Here is a 7,495-nt window from a genome sequence, read left to right on the forward strand (position 1 = left end):
TCGAGATCACGAATTGTGACCTCGATTTGTGTATTGTACGAATATTGTGCGATGAAGGCCTTGGCCATCTCCTCCCAATTTTGCTTAACAAAATCCTCCAACTTCGCATACCAAATAATCATTATACCAGACATGGTACGGCCAAATAGAGACAGTTTTTGTAATCTAATCAGGCTCATCGGCTGCAAGATGTCTGAAAACAACCGTAGATGAACCATGGGATCTCTGGAGCCGTCGAACTGATCGATGTGCGACATTTTGAACTGATCTAGCAATGTCACTGCAGAGTCGGTATACTTATCTTCTATATCGAGAATGGAGTTAACACCCTGTGCTCTCTTGAATAGTTTCTCCAGTTTATTAACCTTAAGCATAGTCGGGTCCACCTCAAACTCAAATTGAGCCTCAGTTTGAAGCACAGGTGCTTTGGAGGCTTGTGCTGGGATCGGCTCTGCTGGATTGCCCTGATTTTCTTGGACATTAGCAGTATGGGCAGTGGCTCCGGGTGCAGGGATACTCGTGGGAGGTGCATGGGATGCAGAGGCCGCTACCGGCTATGGTTGTTATTGTTGTAACCTGTTTATTACCTCAGCCTGACGGGCTATGACCTCAGCCTAACAGGCAGCATCTTGATGTAGGGTTTCAACTGTTTGCTGAAGATGATGTATCAATTCCTCCATACTGACTGGGGGATACTATGTCATCGGAATAGGCGAGTAATCTTATGTTGGACTAGAGGTAAAAGATTGTCCTTGAACCTGACTGGATACAAGTGAATTGAGGGGTGACTGTTGTAAAAACTGGACTGGTGAACTCTGCATGACTTTCCTTTGTCTTGTAACCAATGGGAGTGAAGTAAACACCGGTTGTCCCCGAATAAGATCTCCAGCTTTGCAAAGCCTTCTGACTCGGGTCCAGAGTACTCAGGGGATATCCTAACTTTTTGAAGCTATGGTGTTAAATTACCTAGTAAAAAGAAATAAAGCAAAAAAAAATAGTAATAAGAAATTGCACAGCACCTCAGCTAATGATGTTACCAACACAGATGTAATCAAAGTTGTAGAACTGCACTCAACACTGAATTCTGTCCCAAAAACAGATACCAAACTCGCAACTGATGTGCACATTTCTGTACAATTTCACTGTAAAGCACATACCAGTTAAGTGAGAACCAAAACACCCCTATGAGAGGGTAGGGTTACCCTATCCTAGTTTCGTCAGGAACTAGGGTTTACTATTCAAACAAAGCAGCTTCACGCAATTCTATATTCGGGTAAGCATCCTGTCCTAGTTTGGAACAGTCTCTATGACTTTTCGATATGTAACTAGGCTGAATGGTCAAAGAGTACCTCAGCAAGACTACCTAATATACCTCTCACACCTAACACTGAGAAGTGAAAGGAGGATCAAACAGTACAACGGTAATCCAGATCCAAGGGTTGTGTTCCCATCATGGCAGAGCCCATGACTGGTCAGCCTTTTGGCAAGCTTTTAAGCAAGCCTCCGGCAAACCGTTCAGGAATAGCAGATGGCAAGCAAAGTGACTTAAGCGCACCAATGCAAATATAATGCAAAGAAACATATAAGTGTAGATAAAATTTCACATCATGAATTTCTAGTCAAGTTCTCTAATTTCCCCAGCAGAGTTGCCAGAAACTGTAACTCGACTTTTCGTGCCCCCTTTCGGAAGATGAATAAGCCCTATAGTATCGGACTCCTGCAGTTCTGAATCTGATCTCACAAGTGTAATGTGAAATAGATAAATACCAAAGAGTCCAAATCCGACAAATCTTTTAGAAAATCGATTTTGAATCAAATTGCCAAAAATTGACTGTTTTGCCAGATACAGAGTCGCCACCTAAATATTTTTAAGAAAGTTAGGAAACTCATGACTTGTGCCAAAGGCCACGTGTCCGTCATCACCAAGATTGTCTCGGCTTGAGAACTTAGGTATGAGAGGGGAAGGTCATGAATTGAGCACCCCCGCTCGCCTGATCAAAAGATCAGCCTCTACTAATCATGATGTGAATCTTATTTATATTATAAGCTATTGTTCCGATTATTAGGCTAGCATTACTATGTGATATGCACACATACAAGTATAGACTAATTTGCAAAAATTGAAACACTTGATTTCATGTTTGTTTTGAAATATGTACCACTTGAAAAAGTGATCGCATATGAACATTTACTGAAATTATTCTAATTCAAGCAATTAGCCTTTATCCACAGGTATTCAAACAGTTTATCACTTAAGCAATTAGCCTCATGGCAAGTATGATAGACATGGCAACAATCACACTCATGCGATATGCTAAAGTACAAAAATACTCACCTAGTACTCCGAGGTGAGCCAAAACAAGCAAAAGAGTTAGAAAATATGCATGATCCTAACTAATGCAACACATGCGATATGCAATTACTAGGCTCAGCTTACTAATATAGCATATGAATCAATTTGATAGCATACGGTCTAAGCACGCATTCAAAGAAGTATTTAAACGACAATGCAAGTTAGAATGATGCGCCGAGCTCAATGCATGCAATACAAGTGGATGCAAACATGGATTATGCTAAACAAAGCATGATGCTCTAATCTAACCATTGTAAATAGTTAAATAAAAGGGAGAAGGACGTAGGGTTGGAAGACATACACATTATTACAACATTTGTGCCTTCACACAGGAGGGTTCGAATGAACTAACTAGCTAACTAATTGAAGCTAAACTAATTAAGTAGTTATTACAAACCCAAATGAATAATTTAGTTAAACTACTTAATTAATTATTATAACAAATTAATTAACTATTCTAGCTAACTAACTATTACAACAAATCAAAATGAACAAATTATTTACATGAAAACAACATAAAAAGGGTGCTAAGCTAGTTATTCTAATTACTCCGCCTCGGGAAACGAGGAATCCTCATGCATGCACGAACTTTTCATCCAAAAAAGCCACTGTTTCTGCTGTCAAATGCCTCTATTGCACAGTAGAACACTTGCACTAATTTCCACCTCAGAACCAACTATGTTATTCTTCAAAAGTACACTGCTAGATTTTGCACTAGTGGCCAGCATGCTAGTAGTGATGGCCTGTCGGCCACAGAAGGTGGCCAGCAAGTGGCTTGCCAGCCACTGATGACTGGACTTTCCTGCTGCAATAGAGAGCAAACAGAGTAGGAACAGGGTATTCTCAAGGGTTTGTTTGCATAACTCATCCCTCGTTATCATCAAATAGCTCAAAAGAATAGTAAGTTTGATTCACAAACCACCAATAGATACAATTTCATTGCATGATGGCTTATGAACCAAGTGTGTAAGTTCAATGAATGCAACAAAATAAGACTCTCAAAACCACCTCCCTATCATAAAAGATCAAGGGAAGTAGTTGACAATGAATTTTGAACCGTTTTCATCACTAATGAGTATAAAACGACTCAAGACTCAAGGGTTCAATTAACGTCCGATTGAACCCTAACCAAATTATTATCTTGCACCTTTTTATTCACCAATTTTATTACTCCATTTTAGTTACCTTTCAATTCTTTAATTAATTAAGTCCAAAAGTGAGTTTAAGTCCTCTAATGGAAAGAGGGCTCAAACCAAGTGTTACTTTGGGCATAAAAGAGACATCATACTATTGGTAATGAACCTCCAAAGGGATTAAACCATTAAGCATGACACCTTAATCTCATGCTTTAAACAAGCAACTAGTTTAAACTAACTTTCAAAGCAAAGCAAAGCAAAATCCAAGAAATGAGGGAGGTTGCAAAAGTGATTAGGGGTGAAACAAGTATGGAAAACCATAAACAAATGCTATTAACTCAAATAGGTTGGTGGCTAAAGCCTGAACCACCAAGCCTGTGAGGATAATCACACTATAAACATGCAATAAAAGGCTCAAATGCAATGAATCACTAAAAGCAGTCCTAAATTAGTACTAAATAGTCCTAAAACATGCTGGAATTAACTAGAATAATAAGTTAAAACATAGATCATGCTAAGCTAGTAAGCAAAACACAAGGAGGGGTGGCTAACCCCTCTAAATTTGGACTTCAAAATAACATTTTAACCACTGAAATAACTCTGAAAATTAGTGTTTAAAAGCTCAAAAAAAGATAGTGTAAAGATGGAAAACACAAGGGTAAAGGCCTTGAGAGCAAGGTGTAAAGAAAGGTGAACCACCCCTCAACCCTTATTGGGCTTAAAACCCAAGTTTCAGTCCAAAAATACAGAGTTTATATAGCCCAAAAACAGTGGGAAAAAGAGTGATTAAAGCAAGTAGAGAAGTAAGGCTTTATACATCTTGAAGAGAAGACCAATTCTAGGCAACAAATCAAAGCAAACACACCCTCGAGAGCTCAAACAAGGCTCAAAGGTACCTCAGCTTAAAGATGGAGAGGTTTGATGAAGAGTGTATAGGCAAAAGCTTGCAAAAAGCTAAGAAATTGTAAGAGAGAGAGAGAGAGAGAGAGAGAGAGAGAGAGAGAGAGAGAATTTTTGCTCTAAAAATTCCAACCTTGAAAATGAAAGGGGAGGCCTCCTATTTATAGAAAATCATGCAACTCCCTCAGAAATATCAATACATACACGTGTAAGAAAGTACATACATCTGTGCCAACTGCTAGCACAGTTGACAGAAAAATATCTACAAAAACACACTTGTGGCCGGCAACCAGAAGCAGTGGCCGGCAGGCCACAAGAGGTTGCAGGTTTGAAAATCTATGGTGTTGGTCCAAAAATAAGGCAACAGGTGTGTATGGTTTAAAATGCTCAAAACTGTGACATTCTGCTGAGAATTTCGAGCACTTAAACAAGCATATATACTCATCATTGGGTGTGCAAGAACTAACGTCCAAGTCGCAAGGGCGGTCAAAAATTGGGTATCTACAATTAGCAACTGCGTTTTGAAGTTCAAGAAGGAAAATAAATATGAGTCATAGGAGGTGTTTGGCATAGATTATTTTGGCCAAATTATAGATTTTAGCTTTAAAAAAATTATTTTGGACTGTTTGGATAAATTTATTTCAAATAATTTCTGATTTAGCTACTTATTTTAACTCAAAAAATCTAACTCTAAGAAACTGGTCACCCCCTACTTTTGATTGTCAGTTTCTGTCGTGAACATGTTAATTTATAATTATACCTTTAGTTTTTTTTATTTATTTTTTATTTAATATAAAAGACCCAAAATGGACCATAGATTATTATTTTTTTAAATGGGAAATGTGTAATATGAGTAAATAACAAAAAATAAAAATTAATTCAATTTATAACTAATAAATGTTAATTCAATTTATAATTAACAATGGGTAAAAATATATTTACATTTACAACTTATTTACCAAACACTATTCAACAATTTAAATCTATAATTAAGCAGCTTCACCAAATAGAACAATAACTTATGACTAAAGCTATAATTTTATAGTCCGTTAAGTTATAATTTATAATTTGTTTTAACAGCTATACCAAATACCCCTATAATTTAATAAGATTTACTGTAATTTATCCTAAAATAAATTATAAGCAACTGATTTAAGTTACACCAAACAGCTTCCATGATAAGAGAATTTGGGACTTACATGGTAAATTCGGAGAAACATTTTAGGAGTCTTAATTATTTATTTTTTTTGTTATTTGGGTAATTAAAATTTGGAAAAGAAAAATCAACAAATTTTAAGCAACCTTAACAACTTAGGTCACGTTGGTTGGAGATTAAAAATATGGTGGAATTAACTGAGAAAATTATTAATATGGTGGTATTAGGTTAGAGATATAGGATAAAAAATGTTTATTTGTACACCACTAGATTAGTAATACTATATATAATATTAATATATAAAATTAATATTTTTTTAAGTTTTAGTATTTTTTCCCTCACTCAATTTATAATCTCAAGGCTTCCATGGCTTTGTTAGTCGTACTACATGGGGGGTTATTAGTACAAGGGAATAGTTAATCATCTCACTCATGTTCTCAACAAAACACTCTTTAAGTGAATTTCACATACTATTAATTCAATCATCTTTCTCAAATAGTCAAACAAACCTAACCTTAGGATAATTTCGTAATTGCACATTCCATTTCAATTTTTTTCAAGTGATTCTACTTATATCACTACTTTACCTCTTTACACCCTCCATATGAGATTTCCCCCCCCTCCAATTTTACCTATGTATGAAATTACCTTTAAGGACAAAATACAAAAATTAAATATATTTTATTATCTCTTTACACCTCTTAGTCTTCAATGCCTACTCCTCTTCTTCCTTTCTTATTTTTTTTTCTCTCTTACACATCTATTTTCAAAAAGTGAGAATCATAGTGTTTTGATCATAAAAGAAAGCAATGAATGAAAAAACAGTGGTGAAGAACCATGAAAAAAGTGAAATATTGAGTTTTTTTTTTATTATTTATTTGGTAGGTTTTTGCTTCATTTTTCTGGACTGTTCTTCGACTTTTGTTCGGTATTTCGAAATCGAACAAATTAAAATAGTCCAACATTACATTGCCGAATAAAAGACACATTTCCGATAATCCAAGGCCGAATGTTTTTAATTTGTCCAGCTATTCATTACCATGTATTTCTAGTTTTATTTTTTATATTATTTATTTTTTTGATTGAAAGGATTATGATTATGCTTATACTCATTGTAATATTGTAAGTATTGTATTATTAGTGGACTCCAGTCATAAATTCATTACAGACAAGATTTGTTAAGTTTTTTTATGAATACAATTTTTTTCTTATTTTTAATTTGTATTGAGTTTTATTAATAATTTGACATATAAATGTATTTATTATTTTTAGTTTTTTAGTAGTAGTCAAGTATCAATTAAATGGGTTTCTGACATTGGGAATAATACTAGATTTGACATTGTTATAAAGACATCAGATGTCAAACAACTGGATTTGTTTTCATCACCCACATGCTAGTGGATGGGAGAAAACTTATACTACTTGTATTCATCAATTCCGTACGCTTGTCGATCCTGATGTAGTAACTATCGAAACCATCGATATAGACGAATTGTGATAACATGTTTAATTGATAGATGCAAACAATGACAGATTTTATGGATGTTTGTACACTTGATATTTTTATGAATATTTTTATAGATACTTTTTATATATGGTTTTATGGATGCGTATTTGATTTATGGATTTTTTTTATATGCTTGAGGGAAAAAGTAAACATTTCAACATAGAGCGATAAGTGGCTAAATAAATCTATTATAATTTGACAATATGACACTAGAGTAATCTAATTTATATAGCAACGTATCATCGAATAGACACTTCACAAGTGATCTCAAATTAATTTATTGTTATCATCCAATCGAACGACAACATATTGCTTGGAAAAAAAAGTTTGTTTGGTAACATGACATTGGATTAATTCAAATTTATTAGCATTGTATTAGCGAACAGGCCTGACACAAATTAAAAATCATTTTTTGGAGAAAAAAAAATGGCTCTGTAAATGTA

This window comes from Camellia sinensis, chromosome 4 (assembly GCF_055761805.1).
Source record: "Camellia sinensis isolate YWXY chromosome 4, ASM5576180v1, whole genome shotgun sequence".
Classification (NCBI taxonomy): Eukaryota; Viridiplantae; Streptophyta; class Magnoliopsida; order Ericales; family Theaceae; genus Camellia; species Camellia sinensis.